Below are 20,944 nucleotides of genomic sequence, written 5' to 3' on the forward strand. Positions count from 1 at the left end.
CTAAGTACTGAACAACTACTGTCTGAACAACTATTGTGTCTGAATAACAATTGCCTGAACAACTAATTTTAAGGTAAGGTTTTCCTTTTGGTTTTTATGGTTTATTAGTTGTTTAGAATATATATATATATATTAGTTGTTCAGGCAATTGTTATTCAGACACAATAGTTGTTCAGACAGTAGTTGTACAGTACTTAGTTGTAGAGACTTTTTAGTTGTTTAGCAGTAGTGGTTTAGGCTATAGTTGTTTAGGACCTAGTTGTTCTGTCACATATTCCCCTGCGGGAAACATCCTGAACAACTAGGTCTAAACCACTACTTGCCTGAACCACTAATGCTAAACAACTAAAAAGTCTCTACAACTAAGTACTGAACAACTACTGTCTGAACAACTATTGTGTCTGAATAACAATTGCCTGAACAACTAATTTTAAGGTAAGGTTTTCCTTTTGGTTTTTATGGTTTATTAGTTGTTTAGAATATATATATATATATATTAGTTGTTCAGGCAATTGTTATTCAGACACAATAGTTGTTCAGACAGTAGTTGTTCAGTACTTAGTTGTAGAGACTTTTTAGTTGTTTAGCAGTAGTGGTTTAGGCTATAGTTGTTTAGGACCTAGTTGTTCTGTCACATATTCCTGCCCTGCTTGTTGCCCTGCTGCCCTGCTAGCCTCTGACTCTGCCTTTATCCTGAAGTGCTCTCTAAGGGCTTGGATTGAGCTTGCCTCCTATTTCCGAAGTCTAAGGGCCAACAAAGACTTAGGGGGTCATTCTGACCCTGGCGGTAAAATCCGCCAGGGCCAACGACCACGGGAGCACCGCCAACAGGCTGGCGGTGCTCCCATGGGCATTCTGACCGCGGTGGTACAGCCGCTGTCATAAACGGAAAACCGGCGGTGTACCGCCGGTTTCCCGCTGCCCTGGGGAATCCTCCATGGCGGCGCAGCTTGCTGCGCCGCCATGGGGATTCCGACCCCCATACCGCCATCCTGTTCCTGGCGGTTTTGGCTGCCAGGAACAGGATGGCGGTATGGGGTGTCGTGGGGCCCCTGGGGGCCCCTGCAGTGCCCATGCCAATGGCATGGGCACTGCAGGGGCCCCCGTAACAGGGCCCCACAAAGATTTTCAGTGTCTGCCATGCAGACACTGAAAATCACGACGGGTGCAACTGTACCCGTCGCACCCCTTCCACTCTGCAGGCTCCATTCGGAGCCGGCATCCTCATGGAAGGGTGTTTCCCGCTGGGCTGGCGGGCGGCCTTCTGGCGGTCGCCCGCCAGCCCAGCGGGAAACCCAGAATACCCGCGGCAGTCTTTTGACCGCGCAGCGGTATTCTGGCGGTTCCAGCCAGGCCGGCGGCTTCCGACGCCGGCCGGGGTCAGAATGACCCCCTTAATTCCTTCTAAAAGAAAATACTTGTGCTTCAAAAATTGATGCAATGCCTGCAGAAATCTACGCAAAGCCTGCATGGCGGCTGGGAAATTGCAGCACTGCCAACTTTTAATGACATACCACTGACTTCCCCACTGAAAATTTTACACAGCGCCGGCCGTGGGTCCTGTGTGCAGATTTTAGTCTTGGTTAGACTAGCTTCTCCTTCTAAGGGCCCAGGGACTGGATCGGGCACTACTTGGCTGGGTAGGAGTCCAGGTGCTGACAGGGGAAGTCTTGATGACCTTGAGACTTCGAAACAGGGGACATGCTGAGTCCAAGCCCCTGGAGACACTTCCCATATAGGAAAACATAGCAAAGTCCAGTCTTTGTCCTTTCAAAGGCAAAAGCAGAAACTGTAGGCCAACCCAGCAAAGCACACTGACAGGCAAAGGGGCAGTACTCCTCCAGCTCTTCTCTTGGCAGAGGTTCCTATTGATCCAGAAGTAATCTAAAAATCTGGGGTTTTGGGGTCCACTACATAGACTCCTTTCTGCCTTTGAAGTAGGCAAACTTCAAAGGAAAGTCTGTTGTTCACAAGATCCTGCCTTGCCCAGGCCTGGCCCAGGGCACACACCAGGGGGTTCGAGACTGCCTTGGGGAGGACAGGACAGCCCTTTTCAGGTGTAAGTGTCAGCTTCTCTGTAATAAATTGATGCTAATGTGATGTTGGAATGGCGCTAGGGGCTCTTAAATTAGCCTGAAGTGAGTAGGGCCCAGTGTCAATCATTGACACTTTGGCACAAATTGGTGGAGTCAGTAGTCTCTCTGACTTCATCCTACTCTGTGGAGAGGTAGTTACTGCTGCCTCCACTCACTGGCTGACATAGGGTCAGCCAATGAGTGGACGCAGCAGTCCAAATCCTCCTGGCACCTCTGAGGCTACCCCTGAGCACTGCAGTAGCTAAGTGTTGTGTTTTAATTGACTTTTTGGTGCACACATGTATGTATGAATGTAGGTGTATTTGTGAGTGAGTGTTGTGAATGTGCGTATGTGCCCATGTGAATGCATGGGTGTAAATGAATGTGTGTGTCTTTGTGTGTCCCCCATTCCCTTTAAGTTGCACTTACCAGCCACCACTGGGTAGGAGATGCCAGTCCTCCCAGTTGCACTAATTAATTTAATTCTTCTGATATCCTTTTTCTACCATTCAGCTGAACTTAAACACAAGAAGCACTGGTATCAACCATTGTGAGATATTGGCTCAATATGCTTTAATCACACATCTCTTCCTCAGTATCAAAGAAACATTCCTGATGTTTGGAATTGCACCACTTCGGAATCTTATTTTGTGAGTTAATCCTTTCAGAAAACTTATCTCTATAAGAAAAACTGAGGAAACTCTGTTATCAGTTTCTCCACTCCATCTTCTGCATCACAAGCAATTGCACAGGATGATCGGGTTTAAGGAAAATTCCCAAACCCTCTTTGATCTTTCCACCCTAACAAAACTTTCTTTTCATTACCACACTCCTTACTAAGGCCTTCATCTCCTTAATAGGCAAAACTGTCAAACACACACACACAAACACACACATAAACTCACATACGTACGTCAATAACTAACTTTATTAACATCAGATTCTCTTAAGACAACATCTTGCAAGCTCTTGAAGAAATTCCTGTAAATCAATATGTAACAGGGGCATATATCTGCCCACATCTGTACTCCTTACCCTTCTACTCAATCCTACACACTAGGAGATTACACACATCATCCACCTTTTCGAAATTCTCCCACGTTTCCATAACATTACTCATTATTAAACATATTTCCTTCACCTTCAATGTTATCATTATTACCCAAGGGCTCTTCCACACTGATGGATATTTTTTGCACACTCTAATATGTTCAGCATTCATGCACCTATAAAATGTGAGTATTTTAACAGAACTGTCAGGTATGAGAACACATTTCTGATAAAAACTGATTCAAAGTTCACTCTCTGACTATATAATATTGTACTTTTTAAAGTAGCAATGGCATGAGACCTCGCAGATAAGGAAGTCTGCAGTGAATGATAGGGAAGAGAACACATTCCTGGTTGGGTGAGGTGAACAAAGAGTTTAAAAGCCCTTGTCCCTCCTCTTGGCGTTTCTCAGTTAATTGCAACCACATGCACGCTTGCTTGTTGACTTGTCACTGAATTGAAGCTGCAAAAAAATAGGGCACTTTGGGGCATGTTTACAAGGCCCGTGCACCTCCGAAGTGTCACTTTTTTTGATGATCCGGCAGCGCAGACTGCAGAACCATATCTATGATGCCATGCAAAGGCACTTTGCATGACTTTTCATGGTCTCATAAATATGGAGTAAGGCAAGGCATTGCAGGTTGGTGTGTTGCCTTACTGTGTGTCGGGGGCGTTCCTGTGGGTATTCCAATGCAACACCCTTGGATTTTGATGCCTTCTGAGAGTTACTAATAATGTAATCCTAGGATTGCGCCAAAAATGTACACCTCCCCAGGGGTGGAGTAACGAGGAGGAATATTTTTATTTTTCCTTGTTATTTCCTCTTTCTATGTGTGCTGCATTCTGTTGCACACATAGAAAGAGGAAAATGCCTTTTTGGACTGATTTATTTTTTTTGTGCAGGAAGGTGCCCCTTCCGGCACAAAACAATCCTGCATGCAACGCAGAGACCTTTGCACATGGTGAAACCGTGCTTGTGTTGGCTCTCAGCACCAAACTTTGCGCTGGTGCTAGGTGAAAGGAAAAGAATGCACCGTATTTCATAAATACAGTGCATTCCTGCGCTTTCACATTGGCTTAGGGCAGCGCAGCAAAAAGACTTGCCCTACGCCAATATGTTGTACATATGTCCCTTTGTTTCAAGGATACGAAAGCGGCAGGGGTATAGAACAATATGGTGACAATTAGGTGCTGGCCATGCTAATTCCTACAGCTGTCACAAGAACAAGGTTGCTGGCACATTTTCTCCAGCCACTAGAAGGCAACATTTATTGTGATCTATATATATATATATATATATATATCTTCCAGTACTTCTATTTTACATTTGGTAGCATACGTCAACTATAGAGAGCGGCAGTTATTCACTTTGAGTGGTGGTAAACACTCAAGTGCAGTGTTGCCAGAAGAAAGTGTATTTGTGACTAGAAACAAAACATTTTAACTCCAACCTGTGTCCACAGCATGTAAATCAGGATTATGTATGTTGCAATGACCATCAACAGAAAGGCCTTCTTTGCTCTGTTAAAAAAAAAAAACTAAATATTCAGATTAGTGCTTCTAACAGATAATAAATCATCTGCATGATCACGCTCCTCGAAATACAAACCTATCTGTGAAATTTAGGGATTCCATTTTGCAATGACTAGGAATGCGATGATGGTGAAAACAGTGATTTCACGGCCGGACAAAATTGGAAGGTCCACGATTGTTCTTGCTTATTTTAAGTGTATCAGGGGCAGCAATGCTTCTTTCTTACGATACTGTTGAGGCGTCAGTAACTGAAAAAAGGGAGAATTAAGAAAACATATTATAGCGCACCATTAGATCTATTGTGGGGCTAAGGTGATCAAACTAACACTGACCGTGTATAGAGCACACAAAGAAAACTGCTCTACGCAAAACATAAATACATTAATTTCCTGCGCAGATTGTATACTTAATGGGCTATGTGATTAGCAATCGTCGGTCCAGTTCATACTTCACGATTTAACACCAAACACACATGAAAGAGATTACCTGCAGTGATTCGAGCAACCTTCACATTAAACACATTTCAGCGATGATGGTGGATAACTGATCGATCTAACTGTTCATCGCTGGTGTATATGCGGAGGTGCTTTAATGTATTCCTTTTAAATGTGCGGTATTACAGCCCTAGAGCCATGCGGACAAACACAATTGCCTTCTTTAGAGTAAGGGCATATGGGGGGTGGAGGTGGTGAGAGAGCGTAGCTTAAATAATATATATTATAGACGTGAAACACTTACATTTGACAATGCAATATTAATAATTAATGATTGAATTGTATTAATAAAAATTGTGATTTACTCATTTATGAACACTAATGCTGAATTAATAATAATAATCCTCCGATTATATGTATTATTACGATCAAAACTGTATTCATTAGAACTCGTATATCTTAAGTTAGCGTGAGTCAAGCGTATTCTTCTGTCTTTTCAGTGTGCGGACTTGCAAACGACCATGACCCAGCTATTGTTCTTTCTGTATTTGTTAGTAACATGAAGGAATTTTCTCATCCGCATGCTAGCAGCTTTTAGTATAAAATGATGTGCTTCGAAACATTAATGGACACTTCCAAGGACAATGAGACGAGGGAAAGAGAACTTTTAACCTGAGACATGTGCCAAGATGGTGAAGTAACCCCGGATATGCCACCTACGAAATGTCGATTATGAAGACCAATTAGAAGACGAGCTAATATCAAGAAATGACAAATGCATTACTTAATGTATAATTTGATTGGTTACCAATAGTGAGGTGTAGTTATTAACCAATAGAATTTTGGGGGAATGTATTACGAAAAGGGGATAAAAACTCATGACACGAGAGACGAGTGGGATTAGGTAGGGAATGATATCGATTGCATCCAGAAACTCTGTCACTCTATATGGTGATTTGAGACTTAGACAAAATCATCCTAGCCCATAGACTGCCCTATTACACTTTCCTCCTTATGAGGAAAGTGTCCCTTGCCTCTAATTTAGATAGATTGACGGTGAACTAACTGATGTCCTGAAGACGAAGACTGATCCTGTATGCTGACCTATCTCGAGGAGGGTAATTATATTGCTAACGGAAATCTATTTGCCTTTTCTTTCTAGGTACCAACTGCTGTATGTTTTGATTAGAGACCTTAGTTAGATGTTTTCCAAATTGGTGTTCAAATTGTTTTGCATGAAGCCCAACATGCTGATGCTAATCAGAGGTTAGACGAGGTATCCATTTGTATGACAAACTAACGTGACTGACGTGATGCTATGCTGAACTAGTATCTTAGAACATTGGATGTATTGTGATCTGGTTATACCCATCTGATTATCTATGCTACTGATTTTTGCATTCTTGAAAACTTACTGTGGTTGTCATCATGTAACTGTACTTATATGCTTCCTGGCTTTGAGATTAATGCCGTTACTACTAGATTGACCCAAGGGTAGGTCGCTCCCCCTGCCGCTGCAGCTCCTCCAAGTTCCCGAGTTCCTGTGTTCCTGAGACCCACCTAACTGTAAGTACCCCCCTCCTCCCAGCCCCTCGCCCTGCCCCGCGCCACTCACCTTCTCTCCTGCTCCTGCTTCTTTTCCTCCTCTCTGTCTCTTCCTCCTCGCTCCCCCTCTGCAATCTTCTTCTGTGTTCTTCTGTTCTTCTCTTCTGTTCTTCTGTTCTTCCCTTCTGTTCTTCTGTGTCCTTCCGGTCTTCTGTGTTCTTCTTCTCTGTTCTTCTCGGTGCTTCTGTGTTCTTCTTCTCGGTTCTTCTGTGTTCTTCTGTGTTCTTCTCTGTTCTTCTCTGTTCTTCTCTGTTCTTCTGCTCTTCTGTTCTTCTGTCTTCTGCTCTTCCGGTCTTCTGTTCTTCTGTTCTTCTGTCTTCCGCTCTTCCGGTCTTTCTGTCTTCTGTTCTTCTGTCTTCTGTTCTCCTGTCTTCGGCTCTTCTACCTCCTCCGTCTTCTTCCCCCGAGCCTGCCCTCCTGCTCCTTCCTCATCCCCCTCCCTCACTCGCCTCCCCCTCTCTCACCCCTAGCTAACCCGTTCGCTATCTACCTCCCTCACTCCTCCTATCTTCCTATCTCTCTAGCTCCCTATCTCACTATCTAACTCCCCCACTCTCCACCTCCTCCTACCTACCTATCTGTCTATCTATCTATTTCCCTATCTATCGACTTCTCTATCTATTTTCTCTATCTATTTCTCTATCTCTCCCCCCCTCCCGCCACCCCCTCTACTACCTATCTCCCTATCCTCTCACTCTACCTCTCTCCCTCACCCACCTCTACAACCCCCCCTCCCCTATCTTCACAACCCTACTCCTATCTCTCTCCCTAATCTCCAAACCTCCTAACACTCACCCTCCTCCACCCTAAACCCCCTCCCCCAGCTCCTCTCACTCTACCTGTCCCCCCCCCCTCCCTCGCGCTTTCCCGCCGCGACCTCCTGCACGCCCCCGCCCCCCAGCTCCCATTCGCCCCCAGCTGACCCCTCCCCCCCCTCCTACCTCTTATGGCGGCCGCTGCGCGACAGTGGTAGCGACCCTTGACCCAAGGGTAGGTCGCTCCCCCTGCCGCTGCAGCTCCTCCAAGTTCCCGAGTTCCTGTGTTCCTGAGACCCACCTAACTGTAAGTACCCCCCTCCTCCCAGCCCCTCGCCCTGCCCCGCGCCACTCACCTTCTCTCCTGCTCCTGCTCCTGCTTCTTTTCCTCCTCTCTGTCTCTTCCTCCTCGCTCCCCCTCTGCAATCTTCTTCTGTGTTCTTCTGTTCTTCTCTTCTGTTCTTCTGTTCTTCCCTTCTGTTCTTCTGTGTCCTTCCGGTCTTCTGTGTTCTTCTTCTCTGTTCTTCTCGGTGCTTCTGTGTTCTTCTTCTCGGTTCTTCTGTGTTCTTCTCTGTTCTTCTCTGTTCTTCTGCTCTTCTGTTCTTCTATCTTCTGCTCTTCCGGTCTTCTGTTCTTCTGTTCTTCTGTCTTCCGCTCTTCCGGTCTTTCTGTCTTCTGTTCATCTGTCTTCTGTTCTCCTGTCTTCGGCTCTTCTACCTCCTCTGTCTTCTTCCCCCGAGCCTGCCCTCCTGCTCCTTCCTCATCCCCCTCCCTCACTCGCCTCCCCCTCTCTCACCCCTAGCTAACCCGTTCGCTATCTACCTCCCTCACTCCTCCTATCTTCCTATCTCTCTAGCTCCCTATCTCACTATCTAACTCCCCCACTCTCCACCTCCTCCTACCTACCTATCTGTCTATCTATCTATTTCCCTATCTATCGACTTCTCTATCTATTTTCTCTATCTATTTCTCTATCTCTCCCCCCCTCCCGCCACCCCCTCTACTACCTATCTCCCTATCCTCTCACTCTACCTCTCTCCCTCACCCACCTCTACAACCCCCCCTCCCCTATCTTCACAACCCTACTCCTATCTCTCTCCCTAATCTCCAAACCTCCTAACACTCACCCTCCTCCACCCTAAACCCCCTCCCCCAGCTCCTCTCACTCTACCTGTCCCCCCCCTCCCTCGCGCTTTCCCGCCGCGACCTCCTGCACGCCCCCGCCCCCCAGCTCCCATTCGCCCCCAGCTGACCCCTCCCCCCCCTCCTACCTCTTATGGCGGCCGCTGCGCGACTGCGCAGCGGGCGCGCGCAGCGGGCACGCCGCTGGCGCGCCAGAGGCGCGCCAGAGGCAAGCCCGTCTGCGCCCGTCCGCGCCTGGCCCGCGCCCAGCGCCACGACCCCTGGTCCCCAGCTCCCCCAAGCCCCGCTGATCCGCTACGACCCCACCACCCTCCACGCCCTCAACCCAGGGCGCTCCAAAACCTGCTTCCTAGCTCACCCCAAACGCACCCATGGACCCTTCGCCTGCAACTCCTGCAAACGCATCTTCCACCACGCAACTACCACGACCACAAGCCCACGCGCCATCAACCACCTCAAGTGCATCCTGATCAACGCTCGTTCCGTCCACAAGCACGCCGTTGAACTTTGGGACCTCCTGGACTCCACAGCCCCGGACGTCGCCTTCATCACGGAGACATGGATGAACGCCTCCTCTGCTCCAGACATCGCTACCGCCATCCCCGAAGGCTACAAGATCTCCAGAAAAGACCGCACCAACCAAGTAGGAGGAGGTGTCGCCATCATCTTCAAAGACTCCATCAGCGTCACCACCTCCACCGAAGACCCCCCCCCCTCGCCGCTGAACACCTGCATTTTCAGATTCGCACCGACCCAAGGACCACCCTCAGAGGATCCCTCGTCTACCGTCCTCCCGGACCTCGCGCCTCTTTCAGCGACGCCATCGCCGACTTCATCTCCCCGCACGCCCTCGCCTCACCGGACTACATCCTCCTAGGCGACCTCAACTTCCATCTGGAACAAAACAACGACCCCAACACCACCACCCTGCTCGACAACCTCGCCAACCTCGGCCTCAAACAACTGGTGAACACCGCCACCCACATCGCCGGACACACGCTCGACCCTATCTTCTCCGCCAGCAAACACGTCTTCTTCAGCCACACCTCTGCCCTACACTGGACCGACCACAGCTGCGTCCACTTCACATTCCGACGCGAGACCTCCCACCTCCGCACTCAACCCATCCCTCATCGACAGTGGAACAAGATCCCTGAAGAGCAACTCTTCTCCGCTCTCGCCGCCAACCAACCCACCCTCACCACCGACCCCAACGACGCAGCTCTCAACCTCACAAACTGGATCTCCAACTGCGCTGACAACCTTGCTCCCCTCAAACGCACGCATCGACAGACCAACACCAAAAAACCTCTCTGGTTCTCTGACACCCTCAAAGAATCAAAGAAAACTTGTCGTGCCCTTGAGAAGGCCTGGCGCAAGGACCACACCGCTGACAACATGACCGCCCTCAAGAACGCTACACGCGAACACCACCACCTGATCCGCACTGCCAAAAGGAACTTTTTCACCGACAGACTAGACAAAAACAGCCACAACAGCAGAGAACTCTTCAGCATCGTCAAAGAGTTCTCCAACCCCAGCGCCAGCGCCAACGCCGTCACGCCCTCACAGGATTTGTGCGAATCCCTCGCCACTTTCTTCCATCGCAAGATCAGCGACCTCCACGACAGCTTCGGACACCAGACCCAACCATACACCACTGAACCCGCTTCCCCGGACATCACCCTCAACAACTGGACCCACATCAACACGGAAGAAACCAAATCCATCATGAACTCTATCCACTCCGGCGCCCCTTCGGACCCCTGCCCGCACTTCATCTTTAACAAAGCCGACGACATCATCGCCCCGCACCTCCAGACCGTCATCAACTCTTCTTTTTCTTCTGCTACCTTCCCCGAATGCTGGAAGCACGCTGAAGTCAACGCCCTACTAAAGAAACCTACGGCTGACCCAAGCGACCTGAAAAACTTCCGCCCCATCTCTCTTCTACCTTTCCCAGCCAAGGTAATAGAAAAGTCCGTCAACAAACAGCTGACCACCTTCCTGGAAGACAACAACCTGCTCGACCCTTCACAAACCGGATTCCGAACCAACCACAGCACGGAAACCGCCCTCATCTCAGTCACAGACGACATCAGAACCCTGATGGACAACGGTGAAACAGTCGCCCTCATTCTCCTCGACCTCTCGGCTGCCTTTGACACCGTCTGTCACCGCACCCTAATCACCCGCCTACGCTCCACCGGGATCCAAGGCCAGGCCCTGGACTGGATCGCCTCCTTCCTCGCTAACCGCTCCCAAAGAGTTTACCTCCCTCCGTTTCGCTCAGAACCCACCAAGATCATCTGCGGCGTACCTCAAGGCTCATCGCTCAGCCCGACACTCTTCAATGTCTACATGAGCCCCCTCGCCGACATCGTACGCAAGCACGACATCATCATCACCTCCTACGCCGACGACACCCAACTTGTACTCTCCCTCACCAAGGACCCCGCCAGCGCCAAGACCAACCTACAAGAGGGTATGAAGGACGTCGCAGATTGGATGAGGCTCAGCCGCCTAAAGCTGAACTCTGAAAAAACGGAAGTCCTCATCCTCGGCACCACACCGACCCCCGCAGACCACGCCCGCAACCTCGGCTTCATCTTGGACCCTCTTCTCACCATGACCAAGCAAGTCAACGCCGTGTCCTCCGCCTGCTTCCTCACTCTCCGCATGCTCCGCAAGATCTTCCGCTGGATCCCCGCCGACACCAGAAAAACCGTGACCCACGCCCTTGTCACGAGTCGCCTGGACTACGGCAACACCCTCTACGCCGGGACCACCGCCAAACTCCAAAACCGCCTGCAACGCATCCAAAACGCCTCGGCCCGCCTCATCCTCGACGTACCCCGCAACAGCCACATCTCCGCACACCTGAGACACCTGCATTGGCTCCCAGTCAGCAAAAGGATCACCTTCCGTCTTCTCACCCACGCACACAAAGCCCTCCACAACAAGGGACCGGAATACCTCAACAGACGCCTCAGCTTCTACGTCCCCACCCGCCCCCTCCGCTCCGCTGGCCTCGCACTTGCTGCCGTCCCTCGCACCCGCCTCTCCACGGCGGGTGGGAGATCCTTCTCCTTCCTGGCGGCCAAGACCTGGAACTCCCTCCCCACCAGCCTCAGGACCACCCAGGACCACTCCGCTTTCCGGAGACTCCTAAAGACTTGGCTGTTCGAGCAGCGATAACCCCCCCTTTCCCCCCTAGCGCCTTGAGACCCGCACGGGTGAGTAGCGCGCTTTATAAATGTTAATGATTTGATTTGATTTGATTTGATTTGAATAGGGAATAAAACTCATAAAACTTCATTAAGGTGTGGTTATTCATGACTGAAAGGTCATGGGTGCGCCGAATGTTTATTAATGACTAAAGTAAGATATAATTTAGTGTTAACTATTGACAATGTTATTGACATATTGATTGATATATTGATTAGTTATCTCGTCCTACGGTGTCTCACCACTGGGCCCAAAGATTCATTGTCCTAAAACGAGTCCTGATGTGTATAAATTAACATAGACGGACGCGTTAACAGTTCTGGTAGCAGAGCGACGGTTTGGCCCTTGGGGGCCCTAGGACGGAGTTTCATTGTTTAATTTGTTTTCTTGTGATAATACAATTTGGAAAAATGATGAGTTGCTAGATTCGCCATGGGCTTTCCCGGGATCTCGGAGCCTGCCTAAATGAGTTGGGAATGTTCTTGGCGCCATAGTATGTGTGGTTAGGGTCTTTGCGCTTATTAAATCTTATGTACTTCGCAGGTGATTGTGAATATTTGAGTGCGATTAGGCCAAATAAGTGTTGTTTAGAAGGAGTGGGCGTACTCCACAGCATGAGAGTAGGGAAGTCGGCGTACTTCATGTGAATGCAGCGCTTGTTGCTCAAAATTATCCACGTGGTGGGTTGTTGTATACGGGCCTATCGAGGTCTAAGACTCCGGAGTATGATGTTAAATTGGTTTATGTTGTAATCTGTGCGGTTTAGTAGGTCAATCGGGCGTGGTTGACAGGTCAATTTTCGAGTTATGATGCATGTGTGAAACCTTCGATGGAGATTTGACAAGTTCTAAAGTGCACTAGAAGGAGTCATTGACAAGTCGAGAGTAGGATTTGCGGGTCGAATCTGCTTGCGTATGAGGGAACTGAGAAGGAGAGAGTAGCGGCCGAGGCTTCAAGTGAAATCTCTGTAAAGTTCTGAAGCGAATGTATTTCCCTTCCTGTAGTAACCCAGCAGATTTGTGTTATCGTTTAAGTGCTAGCAATAATTCGCATTAGTTTGTATGAGTTGTAAGAAGTTAGCGAGGTGTGGACAAGCCGCAAGACTTTGTCAGCTGCAGTGTGTATGAGTGTGACGTCAGTGGTGCCGCGCTGGGATAGGTCAGATGTCGAGAGGGGTCGCGCACGGATTGGCTGCCGTTCGTGAGAGGCATTAGGGTGAGCAAAGGGCAGGTGAAGAGTGTCCTGGGAACTAAGCCGTTTCCTGATTGAATATAAAATAAAATGAATTTTGTTAAGGCATTCAAAAGCGCTTTGAAAGGAGATGTGTATATTGTTGCAACTGATGGGGAACCTACACCACCTGAGGGTACACCAGCTTACACGGTTATGGAGGAAAAGGGTGTTGCACCGTGTTTATGGATAAAACAATGGTGCAAATTAACCGAGAAAGAGGGGTGTCTAGCGTTTCCAGAACATGGAACATTTAATCAAAAGGTGTTAGAAAATCTGAGGTGGATGTTAAGTACGCAGAAACCACCTCCAAGACCGGCACAATATGAGGCTTTGGCAATTTGGGACCTGATGGCTCTTAAACATAGACAAGAAAGATTTCACAGAAGATTGACAAGGGCAGAAAAATCCTATGCAGAGGCTAGGTGGGATAATGAAAACAAAATGTGGAGACGAGGAATAGTGGATGGGTTAAAGTTGTTTCCGGCAATAACACAGGGAGAAGAGACACAGGGAAAGAAAGCTTCTTGCAAAACTGACAAAGATTCAGGCAAACTCAAAGAGAATAAAAGGTCCTGGGAAGAAGAGGATGATTCAGATGATGAGGCGTTTATGGATAGATTGTTACATGATCGTCCGCCGCCATACGCAGTGAACAACAGTGCTCCAAGTACTAGCTTGGATCCTGGGAACCAGACGCAGGAGAAGGGAGTTACTGATACGGTACAAACTAGCAATACAGCCTTGATACAGAATGGTGTCAGTGTACCCACTGCACCAGACTCGCTGATACAGTTACAGCCTCCACCACCGATAAAAAGAATTTACCCCGATGTCCCAGTACTTGAGACTACTACGAACTTAGTGGTGCCGCCAGACCCGATATATACAAAACCAAGATTGATTCAGATGGAGTCAACTCCAAAGTTAGTGTCACAACCGCCACAACTGATACCTGGGTATAATCCAGTAGCGGGTCCTTTGAAAGAACCTGCACCAGGGTTATTAGAGCAGACCTATGGTGTTGCCGCTCCTAGAAGCCTGAGTGCAGGTCAGACACCTGCCGCTATATCACTACCTATCACTGTCGGTCCTCCAGTGCCGTTATATGCACAAGAAAGAACAAGGACATGTGAGCAGGGAGTCATGACTCATGAAACGATAAGAGGAGGGTCTATTAAAACTCCACAAATAATGGCTCTGGAAGAACAGGTATGTGAGCAGCAGAGACCCTTAATGGACCTTAGTCCAATAGGGGCACCTCTTGAAGTAATGCGACAAGCAGGGTTGGGAGTCCTGACTCCCCAAACTATGAGTACAAATACCTCATACACTCCAATGATACATGCAGGGAACATTTCACTGCAGGGTTTTACAGTACAACAGCTAAATGAGTGGTTAGAGAAAACTTGCACGTCACAAAAGACTACAGCGACTACAGTCGAACCTGAAAAGGAAAAACAAGATGAATACCTAAATCTAGTGCGACTAGGAGCAGAAGCTGCTGAATTGGTGGATGGAACAATAGGAATAAATAGGTTAGAGTCTTACACTGAGGCAGAATTAAGGTACTTATGCCCTAAAATTACCAAAGAGGTAGGCAAAGTACACCAGAAATTAACGAATTTGGCAGACAAATACAATATCGACATTGGAAACACGAAACATTTGAAACAAAGTTACAGATTAGATTTTGACACAAAGGATTTTGAACACATGAGATCTGCAGGCATGAGAACACATTTGAAAGAGTTGCTGCAAAGCGCATAAATCTGGGGTGCACTAGAGAAATGGGAAGGCCGATGGGTGAAGAAAAGAGATAAGGGAAAAAGAGATAGTCCAGGATCTGATGAAACAACAGTCACACCAAATTTAGATACGGTAAAAATCCTACCTATGAGAGAAACAGCTGGAGGTGTTTTGGTGCATGTGCCTTGTTCCAGGGGAGACATTTTGGGGGTGATTCTAACCCTGGCGGTCGGTGTTAAAGCGGCGGCCAACCCGCCAACAGGCTGGCGGTAAAAAATATGGAATTCTGACCCTGGCGGGAACCGCCAACACAGACAGCCACTTTAACACTCCGCCCACCACGGCGGTACAAACAAACAGCGCGGCGGTCACCGCCAACAGCCAGGCGGCAGACAATGTACCGCCCACACTATCACAACTCACCAATCCGCCACCTTTTCCGGGGCGGGAGCACCGCCGATAAAAACACGGCGGAAACAGACTACGAACGGGAAAACGCTCACCACTACGCACTCCAGGAGGAAGGAGGACAGCATGGAACCCGAATTAAACATCCTACCTGCTCTCGTCTACCTTCTCATCTACCACAAGTACGAAGTCCGGCGCAGACGACAACGGTGAGTACTGCACCTACGACACAGGGGAGGGGGGAGGACGAAAGGTTAAGGGCACACACATATGCGACCCCCCCCCCAACTATGTACACACCAATGCAGAGCAACAAGTCACAGTGACACCACCCAAACACCCCTGAAAAATGCTAGGACATAATCAAATTCGGAATAAATATTTATGTACCAAAAAGCTCCTGAAAATTATCGGACAACCATGAAAGGTATTCACAAGAAAACAAATGACATACACATCAGTGTATAACTGAAGTAACAAGTCCTGCACATCCTACGAATGCATCATGTCCGTGGGCCAAAGTTTTGAGAAACAAGGGCAAAGCCCACACAGGAGACCTGAGTCCTTTGGAGAGAACACTGCAGGGGCATCAGATGTAAAAACTACAGGCACCTCAGGGGGAAGGGAAGGGGGGGGCACCACAGCCACATGAGTCCACGACTCCAGATCCACGAGGAGCCACCATGCCCACTGTACCATCCTGGGGAGTGCAAAGCCACAGTCTCTCAATGTCTCTACAGTGGGTGGGCTGCCCACTGTACCATCCTGGGGAGTGCAAAGCCACAGTCTCTCAATGTCTCTACAGTGGGTGGGCTGCCCACTGTACCATCCTGGGGAGTGCAAAGCCACAGTCCATCAGGTGGATGACAGTCTCCACTGGTCAAGGAGGAGGCATGGTGGGCACAGTGAACCATAAACAGTGATTGAGACGGCGGGGCCCAGCGGAGCGGTGCTTGAGAAGAAGGGCCCAGCGGAGCGGTGCTTGAGACGGCGGGGCCCAGCGGAGCGGTGCTTGAGAAGAAGGGCCCAGCGGAGCGGTGCTTGAGAAGAAGGGCCCAGCGGAGCGGTGCTTGAGATGAAGGGCCCAGCGGAGCAGTGCTTGAGATGAAGGGCCCAGCGGAGCGGTGCTTGACAGAAAGGGCCCAGCAGAGCGGTGCTTGAGACGGCGGGGCCCAGCGGAGCGGTGCTTGAGATGAAGGGCCCAGCGGAGCGGTGCTTCAGATGAAGGGCCCAGCGGAGCGGTGCTTGACAGGAAGGGCCCAGCGGAGCGGTGCTTGAGACGGCGGGGCCCAGCGGAGCGGTGCTTGAGAAGAAGGTCCCAGCGGAGCGGTGCTTGAGAAGAAGGGCCCAGCGGAGCGGTGCTTGACAGGAAGGGCCCAGCGGAGCGGTGTTTGAGACGGCGGGCCCAGCGGAGCGGTGCTTGAGAAGAAGGGCCCAGCGGAGCGGTGCTTGACAGGAAGGGCCCAGCGGAGCGGTGCTTGAGACGGCGGGACCCAGCGGAGCGGTGCTTGAGAAGAAGGGCCCAGCGGAGCGGTGCTTGAGAAGAAGGACCCAGCGGAGCGGTGCTTGACAGGAAGGGCCCAGCGGAGCGGTGCTTGAGACGGCGGGGCCCAGCGGAGCGGTGCTTGAGAAGAAGGGCCCAGCGGAGCGGTGCTTGAGAAGAAGGGCCCAGCGGAGCGGTGCTTGAGATGAAGGGCCCAGCGGAGCAGTGCTTGAGATGAAGGGCCCAGCGGAGCGGTGCTTGACAGAAAGGGCCCAGCAGAGCGGTGCTTGAGACGGCGGGGCCCAGCGGAGCGGTGCTTGAGATGAAGGGCCCAGCGGAGCGGTGCTTCAGATGAAGGGCCCAGCGGAGCGGTGCTTGACAGGAAGGGCCCAGCGGAGCGGTGCTTGAGACGGCGGGGCCCAGCGGAGCGGTGCTTGAGAAGAAGGTCCCAGCGGAGCGGTGCTTGAGAAGAAGGGCCCAGCGGAGCGGTGCTTGACAGGAAGGGCCCAGCGGAGCGGTGTTTGAGACGGCGGGCCCAGCGGAGCGGTGCTTGAGAAGAAGGGCCCAGCGGAGCGGTGCTTGACAGGAAGGGCCCAGCGGAGCGGTGCTTGAGACGGCGGGACCCAGCGGAGCGGTGCTTGAGAAGAAGGGCCCAGCGGAGCGGTGCTTGAGAAGAAGGACCCAGCGGAGCGGTGCTTGACAGGAAGGGCCCAGCGGAGCGGTGCTTGAGACGGCGGGGCCCAGCGGAGCGGTGCTTGAGAAGAAGGGCCCAGCGGAGCGGTGCTTGAGAAGAAGGGCCCAGCGGAGCTGTGCTTGAGATGAAGGGCCCAGCGGAGCGGTGCTTGAGACGGCGGGGCCCAGCGGAGCGGTGCTTGAGACGGCGGGGCCCTCTTCAGCGGTGCCTATCTTCACGGCGGGGCCCTGTTCAGCGGTGGTCTTCTGCACCGCGGACCCTGTTCAGCGGTGCCCATCTTCACGGCGGGGCCCTGTTCAGCGGTGCTCTTCTGCACGGCGGGCCCTGTTCAGCGGTGCTCTTCTGCACCGCGGGCCCTGTTCAGCGGTGCTCTTCTCCACGGCGGGCCCTGTTCAGCGGTGCTCTTCTCCACGGCGGGCCCTGTTCAGCGGTGCTCTTCTCCACGGCGGGCCCTGTTCAGCGGTGCTCTTCTCCACGGCGGGCCCTGTTCAGCGGTGCCTATCTTCACGGCAGGGCCCTGTTCAGCAGTGCTCTTCTGCACGGCGGGCCCTGTTGAGCGGTGCTCTTCTGCACCGCGGGCCATGTTCAGCGGTGCTCTTCTGCACCGCGGGCGCTGTTTAGCGGTGCTCTTCTGCACCGCGGGCGCTGTTTAGCGGTGCTCTTCTCCACCGCGGGCCCTGTTCAGCGGTGCTCTTCTGCACCGCGGGCCCTGTTTAGCGGTGCTCTTCTGCACCGCGGGCGCTGTTTAGCGGTGCTCTTCTCCACCGCGGGCCCTGTTCAGCGGTGCTCTTCTGCACCGCGGGCCCTGTTCAGCGGTGCTCTTCTGCACCGCGGGCCCTGTTCAGCGGTGCTCTTCTCCACGGCGGGCCCTGTTCAGCGGTGCTCTTCTGCACCGCGGGCCCTGTTCAGCGGTGCTCTTCTCCACGGCGGGCCCTGTTCAGCGGTGCTCTTCTGCACCGCGGGCCCTCTTCAGCGGTGCTCATCCAGCAGGTCAAGGGAGCCAGACCTGGCCTGGACTCCCTGCTCAGTCGCCCTCGGACCGTGACGTTTCTGGACCCTTCGGGGACGGACTCCTGGCCTCCTTAGTGTCCTCCTTCCCAGCTGGGATGTGACATGTGGGGTCCACCTTCTCCGCGCTCCTGCTGTCCTTCCGCTTCTTTGATGGGGCTCTCGGGCCCTTGCCTCCCCTAGATGGTGTGGGTGGTGAAGTGGCCGCACATTGCTCCTTGGGGGCAGCCCTGTCGGTCCTCGCACGGCGGCCCTTGTTTTTGCGGGTCCTCTTGCCGGGGGGGGGGCTGGACGTGTCCTTGCTGCTGATCGATGTGTCACTGCTGGCAAAGGGTGGGCTCCAGAACCCATGCACAACAGTGACACCCGAAGCTGGGCTGGTGGTGGCTGCGGTGCTCTTGGGACTCTTTGCAGATGGAGGGGGGAGCTCATCGGAGGGAAAGAGGTCAAGATTAGCCAGGAAAAGTTTTTTAGGGCCAAGGTAAAGGGTAGGAGAAGTGGAGATGGAAGTGGAGGAAGAGGAGGTGGTTGTAGGAGAGTCAGGTGTGCTGTCATTGGGTGAAGGTGCTGGTGCTGTAGGCTGTCGTGAGGTGGATGGCTGTTGGGTGGGTGGCTGCCTGCGTTTGTGTGTCTTGGAAGAGGGGGTGACAGACACAGTGGGAGAGGACACAGGGGACGTGTAAATGGCAGTGGGGGTGGTGACTGCACGAGTGTGGACTGTACTGGAGGGTGAGGTGGTGATGGAAGCACTGGCTGATGTTGGGGTGCATGCAGGTGTGAGTGTAGATGTCACAGGGAGGGAGGAGGGAGACGAGGAGGAGGGGGACACAGAGGTGGTTGTGACTGTTGCAATGTCTGCATCTGGGTGTTGCTTGGGTGAGTGTTTGTGGGATCTGTGGTGCTTGTGTTTGGATGAGCTGCTCTTGGGTGTTGAGGTGTGAGCAGGCTGGTGTGATGGTGTGGATGGGATAGGCTGAGGAACAGGAGACAGAGAAAGACTGGAGGCAGTAAGAAGAGGGAGGCTGGAAACAGGGACAATGGCTGCCGTCAGTGCTCAGGCCAGAGCAGTGAACGCTCGTTGATGGGCAGCCTGACCCGAATGAATGCCCTCCAGGTACGCATTGCTCTGTTGCACCTCCCTTTGCACACCCTGGATGGCATTCAAAAGGGTCGTCTGCCCAACAATGAGCGTCCTTACCAGGTCAATGAGCTCCGCACTGAGGGCAGCAGGGGCAACAGGGGCAGGGGCTGAGGTGCCTGGGGCGAAGGAGACGCGCGCCTTCCTGGGCGAACGGGCACGGAGCGAAGACTGAGGGGCTGCTGGGAGGGCGGTGCTGGTGCGCTGGGTGGCGGCTGTACCTGTAGAGGCGGGGGGCACGGATGTTGCCGCCACCGCTAGGGAGCTCCCATCCGAGGACGTGTCGCTGTCGCTGCTCTCACCAGCTGTCCCCGTCGTGGTGCTCCCCTCGCCCTCCGGATCACTGGTGCCCTCGGTGTCTGTTCCTGGGCCCACCGGGGCCTTGTGTCCTGCAGCTCCCTCGTGCTCCGATGCCAAATCTCCTCCGCCTGATGATGCTAATGCACACATGCACAAGAAGATGAAGAGAAAGGGTGGGGGGAGAAAAAAGAAGACCAGGTTGAGTGCATGCAAGGTCAACACCGTTGGCGGAGAGGACAGACACAGGAGCCTCATGCACTAAGGCACGCATTCGGGGTACACTACTCAGTACTACTGACTAGGACAACAGGCCAAGAGACGTCAAACGCGCACATGGGAGATGCTGGACCTTCAATGGCTGTACTTGTCACCCTACAGAGGTGGGGGCCGGGGGCACAGGGCCATGCCTAAGGGAGAGGCCTACACTACAGAAAGCGCCCTGGCCTAATGTCACCCACAGCCCTCCTCCCCCACCCAGACGCCTCCACTGCGCAGAAAGATAGGAGAATGTGCTGATACTCACCCCCTTGAGTCTGCTGTGATGCCTTAAAGCACCCATCCAATTCAGGGTAGGCCACCGCCAGGATCCGGGACATCAGGGGGGTCATGGTGCGACTGGCACCCCTCCTAGGTTGGGAGGCCATCCCCAGCAGTGTTTCTGCGGTCTTCCTTGTTCCGCGGCGGATGTCCTCCCACCTCTTGCGGCAGTGGGTGCCCTGTCTGTTGTGGACCCCCAAGTTCCGGACTTCCTTGGCGATGGCACGCCAAATCTCGATCTTCTGATGGGCGCTGACCTATTTGACATGTACAGGGTGGAAAGGAGGAAATCATCAATGACCTGCATGTTAGATGTGATTGGCCCCCCCCACAAACTTTGCCATATGGCACATGCTCTCATCTGTCGGGCGTTGCACTCCTCATTCGCCCCCCCACCCCACCAACTTACATCCACCCCAATCCACACACGCATAGCCCATTCCATGTGCACCCGGTGTACTCACTTGTTGGTCTGGAGGACCGTAGAGTAGCGCATACTGGGGGAGGACCCCATCCACGAGCTTCTCCAACTCTTCAGACGTGAAGGCAGGGGCCCTTTCCCCAGTCGCAGCAG

The sequence above is a fragment of the Pleurodeles waltl genome, chromosome 3_1 (assembly GCF_031143425.1).
Source record: "Pleurodeles waltl isolate 20211129_DDA chromosome 3_1, aPleWal1.hap1.20221129, whole genome shotgun sequence".
Lineage (NCBI taxonomy): Eukaryota > Metazoa > Chordata > Amphibia > Caudata > Salamandridae > Pleurodeles > Pleurodeles waltl.